At 44.2% G+C, this 16,499-nt stretch overlaps 4 non-coding genes across 4 annotated transcripts; 3 read left to right on the forward strand and 1 right to left on the reverse strand.

Annotated features, from left to right (window-relative positions):
- The first annotated feature begins 2,503 nt into the window (after positions 1-2,503).
- TRNAS-CGA lies at positions 2,504-2,584 on the forward strand. Its single transcript has one exon. It is a non-coding gene; the product is annotated as a tRNA-Ser (tRNA).
- A 1,461-nt stretch (positions 2,585-4,045) lies between these two features.
- On the forward strand, positions 4,046-4,118 carry TRNAR-ACG. The gene has a single exon. It is a non-coding gene; the product is annotated as a tRNA-Arg (tRNA).
- Positions 4,119-9,412: 5,294 nt separating this feature from the next.
- On the reverse strand, positions 9,413-9,495 carry TRNAL-UAA. The gene has a single exon. It is a non-coding gene; the product is annotated as a tRNA-Leu (tRNA).
- Positions 9,496-13,093: 3,598 nt separating this feature from the next.
- On the forward strand, positions 13,094-13,166 carry TRNAV-AAC. The gene has a single exon. It is a non-coding gene; the product is annotated as a tRNA-Val (tRNA).
- Positions 13,167-16,499: the final 3,333 nt, after the last annotated feature.

Raw genomic sequence — 16,499 nt, forward strand, 5'->3', positions numbered from 1 at the left:
ACAAGGGGTCCCAGGCATGACTGGGGTTACAGGTCACTGCTGACTGTCTCAGTTTTCTTTCTTCTCTCTTGTGAGAAGCATCTTTCTTCCTATATTGTTCAAAGAAGTGATACTGAACCACGACGCTAAGTCTGGCGCTGAAAATAGTTATTACAACATTTTGAGAGAAAATTATCCTGAGTTGATTCGGCACATCCAGACCTTCTGGGGTCTGCTAAGCCTGAAGATCTGGAGAGGCAACAAAGGAACCATCTTCTAAGATTTCTTTTTACCTCCCACTTCCTGAAACTGAGAACGGACATTGACTGAGAAAGTCTCTGGGACAAATTTTGAAATCAAAGGCTCTTTAAAGAAAATTATAATAATTCACCAGGCCTTTCTCTACCAACTTTTCCCCTGTTGGGCAGCGTCCACATGGGCTTCTCAGGGTTCCCTGTCCGGGGGTGTCAATCCTGGAGGGAAGAGAAAATAGCATCTCCTTGAGGGCTGTTGATGGGGGCAAGAATGTTGCAAGTTCCCAGTGGCACAGAATCTGAGAAGCCATTGAGATTGAAAAGAATCTCTGACAAAAGTTAAACTCCCCAGGACAAAGCAGGAAGGATGGGATGAGCTGTGACAGCTCCTGGATGGTGTCCATTTATTTATTTTTTAAATATTTCATTTATTTATTTTGGGAGAGAGAGCAGCAGAGGGCAAGGGACAGAATCCCAAGCAGACTCCACACCAAATGCGGAGCCCGACCCCAGGACCCTGAGATCATGACCTGAACCAAAACCAAGAGTTGGCAGCTTAACCAATGGAGCCATGCAGGCACCCTGGGTGGTGTCCTTCCAAACAAATGGCTCCTTTCTCTTTTTTCCTTAGGGACTCCTGGATTCCTTGGTGGAGTAGAGAGACTAGGAGAAAATCAAGATCTAACTAAGAAACACACACATTTCAAAAGAGCCTTTGATTTGTGGATGGACTCGATAGTCTTCATTGCAAGATTACGTCAGTCTCCAGAGGGTTCTGTCAAACCAATCAAACTGTCCCTTGGCTAGCCCTGAGTTGGTTCTGGGTCTGTTGCAGAGCTGTGGACTGGATAAATGGCAAGGCTGGGAATGGGGACTGGAGATTGCTACTGAGCTACTGCACTTAGTGCTCTTTGTTCCTAAAGCCAAGAAAGGATTTCCTCTAAACAACTCCTGGAAACTGTACATTCTAAGGAGGACTGTGCTCTGGCCCAGACAAAAAATACTACTTTCTCTGCAAAAATAAAACACACACACACACACACACACACACCAGATTTTGGAAGTTGTTACTCCTAGATCCAAAGGAGGAAGTTTAAGCTATTTAAATTCTGTGGTTTGGAACAAAATAGCCCAAGATTGCACTGTGGAGAGAGGACTTCTTCCACTTCTCCCAGAATACTCTAGAATAAATCAAGATGGCTCCCCCAACAAGCTTTGAAATCAGGTGTGCATTCCAGGTCTCCCTGACCCTGGGGACAGGCTAGAACCCCATTCCAGAGCCTTCCTGCCTTGTTGCCTCAGGCTTTTCCACTCACTACAGACTGACTCCAAATTGCAATTCGCTCTCTCTGGGGCTCCAGGTGAGAACTCCTTCCAAGCCCTTCGGGATGCTGGGTTCTGGAAAGGAAACTCTCCATCCAGCATTCCAGAGGGGACCTCTGGTAAAAAACAGTTTCTGTCCCCTGCCTCCTCATTTGTAGTGTTTTCTTGAGGCTTTATTTAATAATTTTTAGTAGGCACATCCGAAGTCCCAAATGGCAGGCGGTAACTTGCTCCCTCCTGCTCCGGAACGTTCCATCTTCTCCGTCTCCAGTCCCTCAACCGGTTACTGTTGTCATGAGTTTCCTGAATATCCTTGAGATTTTTTTTTTGTAAAATAAATATATAATCTAACACAAATGTACTTGTAGTGGTAACATTCTATGCCGATCGCTCTGACCGTTGCTTTTATTTTAAAATATATATATATGTACACCATGATCTTTCTCATTTTCTCTTCAATACACTCCATATGGAGTGCATAGACTCCACTCTTTAATTATGCCATAATTTATCTAACTAAATAATTCTGAATAATTAGGTTTTTCCCGATATTGTTATTAATGCTGGAGAGACTAGACTTCAGCACAGTATAACCTCTCATGTGTGCCAGTATTTGAAATACTGGTGGGTCCTGACAAATTGTCCTCCCCAGCACCAAAGCCTCCTGGATATTCTGTGACTAGCGTGGCTGAGTAGGATACCAGCACACAGCACAACTCACTTCACTTCCTGCCAACTATGAAGTAAAATCCTGAAAATCAAGGATTCTTGTGACGCTGGAATATTGCTTTCTCTCGGAGAGCCTTGGGAGTGATTTCTTTCTGGGTCCCACTTAGAGTAAACGTGCCAAACGAACAGAAGCAGCCAGCATTGCTAAGACGGGAGTGTGAGAGCCGGGGCCTTGCACCAAAGTGAACCCTAGTGTCCAAAGTGCCCTCCTGTGTGGGGCTGTGATGGCCGAGTGGTTAAGGCGTTGGACTCGAAATCCAATGGGGTCTCCCGCGCAGGTTCAAATCCTGCTCACAGCGCTAGGTGGTCCCTTTTTCCATCCAAGTTACAAAATCACATTCTCACCACCAGATGTGTTTTCGGCTTTTCATCTTATTCCGCAAACTGGACTGTAGTAAGGCGGCTTCCTACCTCTCCGGAGGTCTGAACTAACCACCACCGCCACACAGCACACATCACACACACCCGCGGTGTTTGCTGGCCCTGGTGTCCTTCTGGAAGCTGCGCGCCTGTGAATCGCCCGCCCCCGCGCTCGCGCGCTGCTTCCTGAGGCCCAGCGAGCAAAGCCCGAGACTCGGCGCTCAGGACCGTCTGTTCGTTTGCCCTGGGATTAGGAAATCTGGAGGCAAATCAGGGGCAAAGAGAACCAGGAAATTTGATTTCTAAAACTCTTTAATGAAAGATCTCCTGCTGATGATAGCAACGTAAGTAAGTGTCCTTAAAGACTTCTCTGGTGTTTAAAAAAAGGAAAAGGAAAAGCAAGCAATCAAACCTAAAACAGACTGGTAGGAAACATTACGGTCTAGGATCGTAAAGATCCATTAGTATGTGTGTGTGCCAAGTGCTCTTTAAAACATCGCACAGAAATGAGGAGATGGAAGCAAGGAGACAAAGAGCAATTTGGCCAAGGCAAGAAGCCTAGTGGGGCAGGTGTCAGGTGCTCCCTGGCTGGCCTGGGACCCCAGCTCCTGTGCTTCTCGCTCTCAGAGGAGGGGACCCGAGTCACTTAACAGTTGCTCTTGTGTTTCCATGTGTCTATTCCGCCTGCACTGAGCGCTTTAATTTACTAGCTGATTTAGGTAATGATGGCTGCTAGTCTTTAATTTTATAATTATAAATCCAAACTTCTAGGTTCCTATGTGAATTGAGTTCTTAAAATGTTTACCTTTTTTGAATTCTTGCCACCCCGCGGCTTAATTTGGGAAGGTGTTTCTGAATGTCTGTTTTGTTGCACAGAGTCTGAAATCATCTCGTTCAGCCCAAGTTTGGCTCTTTGGAGAGTGAGGTGGGAAACATATGATTAATAGACAGTAGTATATTTTATTCCACCTTCCTGGTCATTATATGAAAATTGTAAATGATGCAAATGTATGTAAATGGTGATGCAAATGACGGCTAATAACTGATCCACCCACGTAGCCTCAGTATTAAGTACAGAAGAAAAATGCGATGCTGATGGACCAGGGAACCCACTGCATAAACTACTGAACAGTTCACAGATAGAAAACATAGAAACAAGCATGCACATAAATGAAAAAAAATGGAAGTGACATCGTGTCACACACATGGTGTTTCAGGGCAGAAAATCCTTTCAGAAATGTAATTTTTTACCGGAAGGTACTCATGCAATTTAGCTAACCCCGATCGGTCTGCTTTACTGTAATCCACAAGTCTTTTCTGTTCAACTCGCTTCTCCCCACGTCAGAAAGCAACTCAGTGATTCTAATGAATAATGAATAATGAACACCCTTTAGACAGGAGGGCCAGTGGCGCAATGGATAACGCGTCTGACTACGGATCAGAAGATTCTAGGTTCGACTCCTGGCTGGCTCGAGCCCCCTCTTTTCTTTTCCCACAAGAATGTCTTTTCATGTTTCTTCAAGTCGGTAAGAGAAACAAACTCTCAAAGTGCTCTGGAAGGTAATTCATCCGATCTGGCTCCTCACCTCAGTGGCAGCCTTGGCCCTCCGGTAAGTGGGAGTAAGTGCTCAACAGCCCCTCTTCTGCACGTCCCTTTTGCCATAATGACAGGGACTGAAAGATCTTCGGAAAGACAACTTCCAGATCAAACGAGGTATGTTATTCGGCCATAAAAAGGAATGTTGTCATATATATTACAACATGGATGAACCTTGAGGACATCTGCTGAGTGAAAGAAGCCAGCTGTGAAGGGCCACATGGTGTGATTCCACTTATAGGAAAGGTCCAGAATGGGCCTCTCCACCGAGATGGTAGCTCCCAGGAGCTGGGAAGGGAGGGAAGGTACAGAATTTGCTGGGGCTGATGGAAATGTTTTGCAGTTAGCTAAGGATGATGGTTGCACAACTCTGGGTGCACTAAAAACCACTGAATTGTACACTTTTCCCTGAATTTTATGGTATGTAAACTGTACCTTAATATTTAAAAATCAAAGAAGCGTCAAAGAGAAAAAAAAAATCACACACACACTACAAACCAGTATTTTTCTCACGACGCTTTCCCGCATTGGGGAGGGCTCTCTCTCCCGCACACTTTCTGTCCCTGAGCATCCGTCCGGAAGAAAGAGAAGGGACATGCCCTGGAGAAATGTTGAAGCAAGAAAGACCCGGCTGTGGACAAACGGAATCAGAGCCTCGCTTAGACCTTCAATCGCCGATCTTCGCAAAGATGCAAGTTGACACGCACGAAAACGACTCAGCCTCCTTGGCCCCGCCCCGCCCGCCCCGCCCGCCCCGCGAGGTCCCCCGCAGCGCCCCCCCCCCACCCCGCCGAGAACCGACTCCGGGAAACTGTTCAGGGTCGTCAAGGATCCCCGACAGAAGTGGAGCAGACGAGAGGCTGAGGATGTGAGGGAGACGAGGGAGCCACAGCCTTTGGCGGGGTCTCCCTGCAGGCGCCCCTGCGCGTGCCTCCTGCGGCGGGGCGGCGGGTGGGGGCGCCTGAGAAGCGAACGGAGCTGAAGGAGTGGTGGGAGGGGCGGGCGAGGGCGACCCGGACGAGCGAAAGTGACCTTCGGGGGCCGATATGACCGACTGGATCCTACAAACGTGGGCTGGCGCTGGGCGGCGCGCGTCGTAAGGGGGAGCCCGCGGCGCGTCCAGACCAAGCTGGATCCGCCAAGGTGAATTAAAAGTGGGGAAGGACGAAGAACGGGCCAGAGGATTTGGAGTCTCCTACAGGAGATGCTTCTCGAATTTCCGCGCCAGCAGAGTCCCGGCGAGGGAGGCGGGAGCGCAGTCTCTGGGCCTGCTCCGGAGACGACACTGGGCTCGCAGGAGGCGGCCGGTGACTTTTTAGCGAGGGGATCCCGGCGCGACTAACCCGCAGGCCGCGCTTCCCTGCCGGACTCGGGCTTCTGAGTTTATCACCCGCTTTTGAAGCCAACACCACCGCGGAGCTTCCACGGAAGAGTGAAAAAGAAAACAGCCTATACGACAGGAAAGTCACTGCTTCAGCACTACTCCGCTAGGCTTGAACCAAGGTAATCAGTTTTTCCCCAGGGTCATTAATTTTAAGGTAACCGACCGTTTCTATTCTCAAGATTTTTATTTTCCTCAAGATTTTTGTTGTAAACGTGTCAATTTCATCGAATACTTTTTATTTTCCTTTTTGGTGTCTTGTTTTAGAAAGAAGTACATTTCCATCTCCCCCTCAAACAAACAAAAACACCTTAGATTTAAGACTCACAATCTTGAACCTAAAGAAAACTTAGACTTTTTTGTTTTGTTTTGTTTTTGTAAGCTGCAGGTCGGGAACTTCTCTTCCCCATAAAAACATCAACAGAGATTGTTTTGTGAAGAGAAAATTTTTTTGTTTTCCCCCAGAACGTTCTAGAGCCGCACTGTCCAAAACAATAGTCATTAACACGTTTCTAAAACTTAGTTCTAGGGATGCCTGGGTAGCTAAGTCCGTTAAGCCTCTGCCTTAGGTTTAGGTCATGACCCCAGGGTCCTGGGATCCAGTCCTGCATCTGGGCTCCTTGCTCAGCAGAGAGCCTGCTTCTCCCTGTGCCTGCTCACATTCTCCCTGTGTGTGTCAAATAAATATGTAAATTTAAAAAAAGCTTAATTCCAGAAAAAAATGTATGATTTCTTATTTATGGTTTTTTTTATTGATTCCATGTTGGATTATAATATTTGGGGGGGAAAGCATTACAATTAATTACAATTAATTAATTACAATTAATTACATTAATTATTACAAGTATAAACACTTGTTTATACTTTTAACAATGGCTACTTGGAAAATTTAAATTACTTATTATATAGTTTTAAGTCTTACATCTTTTTGTGGTTATTAACGTGGTAACACCAGTAAAGGGCAACCAGTTTGTCAGGATGCCATTCTTTGGTGGTGTCGCATTCCAAAGAATCTGTTTTTTACTTAAAAAAAAAATGCATGTATTCTTCTCCAAAAGCAATTCTTAGTGTGTGAAAACAAAAAATGGTTTGAACTTAGTTTCTTTACCTGCCTTTTTTTTTCTCTGCAAGAGGGGTCTGTGAGTTGTCTGCTTAGGAAACAGAAGAACCTGGGTTGTAGTTTGGTGAGGCTCTGTCTGCAGGCTTTGTCACTTTGAAAATGTTAGTCCCAGTTTTGTTGCAGTCATTTTGGTGGATTTATTCTTGAAGCAACCTGAGTTACTCAATTGTTACATGATGTGGAAGACTAAAATCCTGACATTTACTTTATAGGTGCCTTCAGTTTCAGAAGGTGGTGATAATAGAAGTGTTCAAAGAAGAGACAGAAAGACTGGATGGAAGGTGTTAAAATTTGCATGAAAAAAATCACTCCTCACTGCTCAAGACTGAAGCACCGTAAACTATTACCTGAACACCAAAAAATTCAGAATTCTCGTCTGATGACAATGCAATGAGATTATCAGTGATTTGTTTTGCAGTGTTTGGAATATTTTGTCTTTGATCTCTGAATTTATCATCTGATAGCTTGTAATAGGAGCTCCAGCAGTTAGTGGAAATGCTGATTTTTATTTTAAATGATCCCAACAACTGCTCTTAATTCTTTTCACATCCTGAAAGAGTCACCATAGGTGTGACTCATATCCATCTCAGCCTAAATACTATTTGTCCCACAGGCTACTGCCCTAACACTCTAAAAATGATGAAATGCTCATAAATGGGAGAAGAAACCATGCACTGTCAAGAGAAAAACTAATCAACAAAGTGGGATTCAGAGATGTCCCTTGTAATGGAACAGTCAGAAAGGAAGTTTCAAATACCTGTGATTATCATGTGAGAGGCTCTAGTGGAAAGTAGAGACCACATATGTTGGCAGATGAGAAATTTCAGTAGATTGTTGGAAACTGAAAGTCAAATGGATATGCTAAATTTTAAAAAAATACCCAAGGTAATAGAGCTATAGGATGCTTTTAATGGTTTACCAAAAAAATTTTTTTTGAAAAAAAAAAAAGATCATTGAAGAGTTAGTGATTAATGTCAAGTGGTCTAATATATTTATAACTGAAATCCCAGAAGGCAAAGAAAGAGAGAATAGAAAAATTATTTGAAGAGATAATGACTGATTACTTTCTCAAAATCATGAAATCAAGCCACAGCCCCAAGACCATAGAAACCTAAGCATTTCATATTGGGGTGTGGTGTGACCCTATTTACCTCCAATTCAAACTGCTGAAAACAAATAGAAGAGAAAATATTGAAGGCAATGAAAGAAAAAAATACATATTATATATAGCTGAAAAAGATAAAAATTGCTGCAGACTTCTCACCAGAAATTACTTATGTCATGAGACAAGGAAATGACACTTCCAAGTGATGAGAGACCAAAAAATCATAATAATTTTTAAAACCCCAAAAAACTCTTAACCCTGAATTCTCTACTAAGCAAAAAATATTTTTCAGAAATGAAGAAGATATAAAGATATGTCCAGACAAACAAAATCTAGCAGACTTGCACCATAGGAAATGTGAGAAGGTATTCAAGAAGAAGGAACAGGAGACAAAAGAGATACGAAGGACTGAATGTGCACAGAAACGGTTACAGTGCAGGCACACAGAAGGCATACATTCCCCAATTTTAATCACACTCGATAAGATCGACTCCATAAAGCAGTAGTAACTGCTATACCGTAGACAGGAAAGCAAACACATGACAATGATAACACAAACCAGAGAGGGCTAGTCTCTCGCCCCACACAGGCAGCAGCAGGGGACCTGGGCTAATTGTACGTGTGTATAGAAAGCCCTAGGGAAGCCAGTCCAGATCATTTTTAAAAACATGAAAGAAGGGGGGGGGCTGGTTGGGAGAAGGGGAGTGGGGTTATGGACATTGGGGAGGGTATGTGCTATGGTGAGTGCTGTGAAGTGTGTAAACCTGGTGATTCACAGACCTGTACCCCTGGGGATAAAAATATATGTTTATAAAAAATAAAAAATAAATTTAAAAAAACCCATGAAAAACAATAAGGCAATAGTGAAGATAAAATTAAACCATGTTTCAATCAGAGAAAGACAATTATCATATGATCTCCCTGATATGAAGGATTTGAGAGACAACGTGGGGGGTTTGGGGTCTAGGGAAGGAAAAAATGAAACAAGATGGGATCGGGAGGGAGACAGGCCATAAGAGACTCTTAATCTCAGGAAACAAACTGAGGGTTGCTGGGGGGAGGGGATTGGGAGGGATGGTGTGGCTGGGTGATGGACACTGGGGAGGGTATATGCTATGGTGATTGCTGTGAATTATGTAAACCTGGCGATTCACAAACCTGTGAATTCACAAACCTGTGAATAATACATTATTTGTTATACATTATAGAATACATACATTAGTTACATATACAATAATACAATATAATAATTAGTATTACAAAGTAATACAGTAATACACTATATGTTACTAAAAATAAAAAATTAAAAAAAATTAAACCATGTAAATGCTCATAAATTTCAAAGACAGGAAGAAAGATAAAGGAAAGAAACACCTAGAAACAACTTAAGAAGACAGTGGATTTTAATAGCAATATGTCAGTGATGACAGTGATGACATTATATATAGATTACCTGAAGGCATCAATGGTAAAGTCTGTCAATCTCTGGATAATAAAAAATTGGACCCAGCTGCAATGCTGGAGCAAACCCAAGCTCTTAACAAGGGAATTCTAATCTCACTCCTACTGGGAGTGGGGTTCGAACCCACACAGGCACACGCCCATTGGATCTTAAGTCCAACGCCTTAACCACTCGGCCATCCCGGTGGCACATGCAAGCATTCTTGTCAAAATTACTAAATTAGAATTTATTAGAATTCTTGTCCCTGGGAGGATATGAATATACCTGAGAAATCTGAGACCAGGCATCCTGGAGGTGGGGGGGAACTAACAAAATGTCTATGTGCAACAACTATTCTAATCACTAATTTGTACCATACATTACAATGGGTGTTAGGGAAAGACTGACACATCCCTGATCTTGCAGACTTGCATTAAAATGAGAAATATTATTAAAGAAAAAGCACAAAAAGAAAGAAGTACTATAAAAGACAAAAAAAGAAAGGAAAAGAATACTCACACTGTCAGATTCAACTCACTTTATCACCACTTACACTCAAGGGAAGACCCTTCCCTGGTGGATTTGGAAAGAAATCCAAAAAGGAAAGGGAGTGGAGTAAGAGACAGAGAGAACCCAGCCACATGAACTGTCTCTCTTAACTCTCCAAAGGTGGTCTCTACCCTGCTCACTTCTCATCAGACAACACTGGTTTGCCTGCTGAATCTAAGCCCCCATTCCAAAGTCAATGAATCTGACTGTCCAGGTGAGGGTTTAGGGTCTGGAACCAGAGAACAGTCAATATTGAGACAAGCTATCTTTGGAGTAAGTTTAGAAAACCCCACAGTACATATACGGAGTTTGGAGTTGAACACGTGATACTGGTTTAATAAAGACATATCCTAACCAAGGGTTCTAACTCTCCACTATTGACATCTCTTTCCCGAGTACCTAGTATGTGCTAGGCACTGGGTCAGGTGCATATAATCTACTCAGGCAGTAATAAGACGATGTCCAGACACTTCAGTTGGGACTGAATTTAAGAACTTATTAAAACAGGTTCCAGATATGCATTGGCGGGGGGTTGTACTGAAAGTCTGTGAAGGCTTCTAGAATCCCCAACAGGGTTCCTTTTTCTCCATATTCCTGCCAACCCTTGTTTGTTCTTATCTTTTTTATAATAAGAAACATTCTGACAGGTGTGAGGTGATAGCTCATGGGGGTTTGGATTTGCATTTCCCTGATAGTAGTGATGTTGAGCATTGTTTCTGTCTGCTGGCCATCTGGACATCTGCTTTGGACAAATGTCTCTCCAGATCCTCTGCCCACTTTGTTTGGTTTTTTGTTTGATATTAGTTGTGTGAGTTCTTCATGATTTTTTTTGGATATTCACCCCATATCAGACATATGGTCTGCAAATATTTTCTCGTGTTCCATAGGTTGCCTTTTTATTTTATTGATGATTTCCTTTGCTGTGCAGAAGATTTTAATTTGATGTAGTACTACCTGTTTATTTTTGCTTTTGTTGCCTCAATTATTGTGATTCTTAACACAGAGTAGAATTATCTATAGAATTTATAAAATATACTGAACTAGAGAGTGTAAATACCTAAATGTGAGAGGTAAAAATTAATAGAAATGTAGGTAGAGAAATGTCTTTGTGACCCAGAGGTCAGAGAGGACCTAAACAAAAATTCTAAAAGCACAAACAGTTGGTATAGTTTACGTCATCCAAATCAAAATCATGTTCAATGAAGGCCACAATGGAAAGGTCAGTGGACATGTGTGAGTAAAGTAGAAGATATCTGAAGCATTTAACAACAGCTTCATCCATGTCATGTAGTAAGAAGCCATGAAAATCAGCAAAATCGGGCAGAAAATTCAACATAAAATGGGTAAAGAATAGGAACAGGATGCTCATAAAAATGAAGAAAACGAAGACTCTGAAAAGATTAACTGATTTAAAGCAATTAATATTATTAGTACTCTATGAAAATGCAAAATAAAATGAGATATTACTCTACCAACATAAAGCTTGAAGAATTAGAAGGTTGGATGCACCCATTACTGCAGAAATGAGGATATCAGAACCCTCGTGTTCTGCTGATGCAAGTTCATGAGGAAGCAGCCATCCTGGAGAGCAGTCTAATAATTTTAACTCAAAATTAACGAGATCCAATGATCCAGATATTCTGCTGCTAGGTGTATATGATCCCCACTCCTCATGGCCTCCCCCAAATCTCAGAAAGTCACAGATCAAGTCATATGTGGATATTAACTGCAGCATTATTTTTGGTCCTTCAGAATCAGACTCAGCCATGCCCCCATCATTAATGATAGGTAATAGATGATCGGTAGTAGACCGGTAGTAGACCGGTAAGCGTGGTAAATGCATAATAATGAATATTATGATACTATGAAATTTAATAGACCAGATGTTCATGTAACACCACTAGTGAACCCTAAAAAGAAAGGCTTTTTAAAAGATACCTAATGAAGTTCTTTCCTTCATTACAGGATTATTCTGTTCTTTGGTCTTCAAAATCCTACTGTTGCTCCCATGATTTTGTTTTTTGTCCTTATACATTTATGCCTTCAAACATCCCTAGTCCTCTTTCTAACATAGGTTGGGATAGAGAGAAAGCAAATGCTGTGCTTATTTCCCCATAATTATAATCAGGTCCATCTCTGACTGACTATGATTTTTCATCACTATGAAACACAAAGGGTTCCTAAAATAGTGGGTGGTGATAGGGAACCACCATTTATATTAGGATCAAAATACTAAAGAGGCTAGGGAAGAATTTTTTATGTCAGATTTCCCCGTTTCTCATTTCACCACTGACCATTTCAATCTAATGAGGTTAAGCTAAAGGAATAAATGTCATTTAGGACATAATCAGAACTTCATTTGCAAGCTATTTGTTACTTCTGATGACGCTTCCTAAATTCTGACACATGCTGACCGGGCTACCAGTATCCTTTGCCCGTGAATTTTTTTTTTCTGCCTTGTTTTTTAAACTTTCCCAAACCCACTCAGGAGATTTACTTCTTGCTGTCCATCTTTGCATGAGCACCCCCCCATCTTTCCTTTTCAAACCTCAAGAAGGTGTCTTATTTAGGAGTGTTAATAGCAGGTTGTGAATGACTCTCTCACCACCACCAAGATCCCGACAGGCTGCCAACATGAGGGAAAAAAACACGGAAGTGGGTGTCCTGCTTGATGAGATTTCAACTCTCCAGATCCTTCAGCTTCCAAAAGGAAAGAGCCTGTGATGTCGTTTGTCCCCCTGGCAGGGAGAACATTTGATACGTTCCCTCCCCCAGGCAGTTAAAAGAAAGTGAGCCCAGCCTGTCCCGGAAAGAGGGCTTGTCCGTGTCCCTCGCGAAGGCTATGGGTAGGGAAGCTGACCATACTCACTCCACCTGTGGCTCGCCATCGCGGGGTCCAGAGACAAGTGTCCTGGGCTCGCTAGTTGGTTCTGACTCCTACAGGACAATTTTCGGCCGTCCAGAGAAGGGCAGGGCATCTTACACGGTCAGAGACAGCAGCCTATGACGTTAAGACTTTTCTCAGGAATCTGCCTAGAATCCCCCGCCCCCTCGTGTCTGCAAAGTGACTGGGGCTCTGGGGGGGACACGGGCCTGGCTATGAATTGTCCAACTCCGATATTGTGGATGCTAAGAATGGGAATGTGTAGAGGGGGAAACAGCGCCTAGGGCAAGAATACAGCCTCAAGGGAAGGATAAATTAATTGAAGATCAATTTTAACTAATTCTGGAATGGAAACGAGCAGGAGCCAGTGAGTTTCCGTAGTGTAGTGGTTATCACGTTCGCCTAACACGCGAAAGGTCCCCGGTTCGAAACCGGGCGGAAACAAAGCCCATCGCTTTTCCCATAAATTCTAAATTTTGTTCTCCAAATTTTCTACTTCAATTTGCCTACTTTTCTGCCAAGTCTCAAGGTTCGTGCTCCCTTTGCAGCCCAAAACTCTAAGTTACAAGAATGCCGTTACAGAGCAGGAGCAGAGCTGAGACGGGCTCCCTCTCCCCGTCAGGGCGCCTCCCGATCAGGTTGCATCCTCCCGGCGGCGGCGGACAATCTGCGCTGCGCGGCCGGGACCGCTGAGCGAAGGCCGGGTCCGCACCCTCTTGGGGCAGAAGCGACGGGGACCAGCCCTAAGAGGGGAGCGTGGCTGGTGGTTCACTAAGCCCGCGGCGGCCGAGCGAGCCGAGCGGAGAGTCGTTCCGGGGGAGGCCGACAGGTGGCAGAAAGGAGCCCACGGGTCAGGGGCTGCCCTCTTAGGCCATTGCTGCCTGACTGCAGCCTTCCCTCGGGTAGAACAGGAGGACGCTGGATTTCAAGCAGTGAAGTGCCTCCGCGGGTCTGAAGTTTTTTAGAAGGACCCCTCTGCCAGACCCGCTGTGTGCAGCGAACAATGGAAGCAAGGACATCTGTGAGGTCCCTTTCATCTTGCTGCGTATCAGAGAGAACGGTGGCTTGGACAGGATGGTGGCAGTTGAGTTGGTGAAAAGCAGTTACAGTCTGGATATATTTTAAGGACAGGGCAAAAGAAATTCCAGAGAAAATGGATACGGAGAGTGAAAAAAGTGGAGTCGGTAATGACTTTGAGGGTTTTCTTCAGGAAGGATGGAGTTGCCATTGACTGAAATGGGGTAGACTGGATGGAGCAGCTTTATTGTGGGGGGAGGGGAAGTGGGGGCTCTGTTTTAGACATCCCAACGTGTGGATGTCTGGTATAAAACACCCGGGGTAATGCTAAGCGATCAGTTGACTACGCACGCCTGGAGTTTAATGGAATGGTCTAGACTAGAGACACCAGTTGGTGAGTTGTAGTCATTAAGCCATGAGAACAGATGAAATCACCAAGAAATAAGTGTTTATAAAGAAGGTGTCCAGGGACCAAACCCTGGGACATTCCATTATAGAAAAGGGTGGGGGGGAAGAGGGGAAACAGAGGATATTGAGAAGAAGAAGACAGGGAAGTAGAAAGTCTACCAGGACAGCAGTGTCTTGAAAGTCAGATAAAGTAAATATTTTAAGGATGAGTTGCCTATGGCCCCTAAGAAGTCAAGGACTTAGAAGTGATGATTAATTTTAGACATTTAGAGGCCATAGATAGGAAAGGGAGCGAGGGAAGAAGGAAGGAAGGTCGAAGTAAAATGCTGAGAATATAAATTAACCACAAACTTGTCAATAGCCACCAGAACCAGTCTGTCAACGATAATTGTTTTCAAGGCAGTGAATCACCGTCAACCCCTGCCTTCTAAAGGTCAGCTGGTCAGAGACAGATTCATCTCAAGACCCTTGAGTGCTAAACAAACAAGAGCATCTCTTCCCAAAATCATGCTTCCGCAGAGTATATCAACCCGCTCAGCCCCCCAAAGTCCTTGCTTCCGTGAGCCCCCTCCCCAAAAAAATCTTCCCTTGGCTCTAGCCTTGCTCTCCCCCTAAGTGAGCTTTGGCTCCATATTTCAAGTTTTGAGTGATGGTTTCATCATCCTTTAAAAATGCAACTTTATCAAATCTGAAACATCTACCTTTCATTTTTTGCTGGGATTTTATTTTTTATTCATTTCTCATTCCTGATATCCTTGTGTATCCTGTACAATAATGTGGGCTCTACAGCTATGTTGTCTTGTCACAGATAGACTCAGGCAGGTGTTTGTCCTTTATACGGGTGGGTTAGATTCAGCAAACAAAATGCCAACATTTGAAAACACCCTCTGACAGAAAGGCTTTGCACACTCTCTCCACAAATAACTTACTGAATGCCCAGCTTAGGTTCAAAACTGTTGTAGATCTGAGAGATCCAGAAAAAAGAAAAACAAGAACTGTCTTTGTAGGGAGCAAACAGGTAATTTTTTAAAAAGGAAAGGAAAGGAAGGTATACTTGCGTATGATTTGATTTTTTTTAACAATAGGAAATATGGACTTCAGTGGTGTTGAGAGGCAGCGGGGAGACAGGGGAAGATCAGGTACGTGAAGAGAGGAGCCACGGAGATGGGTGTACGGGACTCAGGGAATGGGACAAGGACACACGGGGGGGGGGGCAGAGGGCAGGCCAGCAGATCCTGTGTCACCTCCAGTCCTACCCCTACTCCTGAACCTCCTTTTCTTTACTAAGATTTCTATCCGAAGGCTTTAAGCCACTTTTTCTCAAGATGGTGCTCCTTTTTCTTTCCTTCCCCCCATCCCCACCTTGGAGAGGGGGACAGAGAAGGTGCGTGTCACTGCTGAGGACTAAGAAATAACGTTGACATTTAACCTCAGTTTTATGTTGGAGAGCCTCTTCCCAATGCCTGCGTCGAGTGCAGCAAAATTAATTTTATTTAAACACAGGAACTAACGCCTTTCTTGGACTGTCTGGGGATCAAACCCCCAACATCAGTGTTGTTAGCAGCACCTTCTGCCCACCTGAGCTAACAGCCACCTGGCCAGACCCTCTTCTTACTTAAAAAGTAAAAAGTTGGGGCGCCTGGGGGGCTCCGTAGGTGAAGTCTCTGCCTTCCACTCAGGTCATGATCTCAGGGTCCTGGGATCAAGTCCCACCTTGGGCTCCCTGCTCAGCACGGAGTCAGCTTCTCCCTCTCCCTCTGCCCTGCTCTCTCTCTCTCTTAAACATCCATTCACTCTATCTCTCAAATAAATAAATACAATTTTAAAAAAAGGTTAAAAGTTTGTTGGCATTCTTGTTTTCTTTAAAGCTAAGGGATATCCTTCTCATTTTCCAAAAGAGACTTTTTTTTAAGGGTGGTGAGACAGGGGGCTGGGCTAAGGAGCAGAAAGAGGGAGATTGGGAAGCAGATGGGGCAAGACTGGGACAGGGACAGACGCTCAAGCAGAGAAGACAAAAGAGAAGAGAGTGGCTGAGGACACGCCAGGAGGAGTGAGGAAAGCAGAGCGAGTGGGCAGGGCCAGGTCCCGGGGTGTATAATCTGTAGGACAGAAGGTAGAGGTCAGGCCTAGAAACGGGGAGGCTGGGGGACAGAGGGATGGGAAATCCAGGGGAGGGAGCGAGCGAGAAATGGATCTCAGGGCCCAGGTCTGCAGGCCTCCTCGCGCCCACTCCAGCGTCGCTGCCCCGCTGTGGTGACTCCCACAGACGCCTGTCCGGGGAGAAGCGTCCGAAAAGAACCCGAGCTCCTGGAGACAGGCTATAAGTGTGCAGGCCGCGCCGGGAACCTGACG

This window comes from Neovison vison, chromosome 1, assembly GCF_020171115.1.
Source record: "Neovison vison isolate M4711 chromosome 1, ASM_NN_V1, whole genome shotgun sequence".
Lineage (NCBI taxonomy): Eukaryota > Metazoa > Chordata > Mammalia > Carnivora > Mustelidae > Neogale > Neogale vison.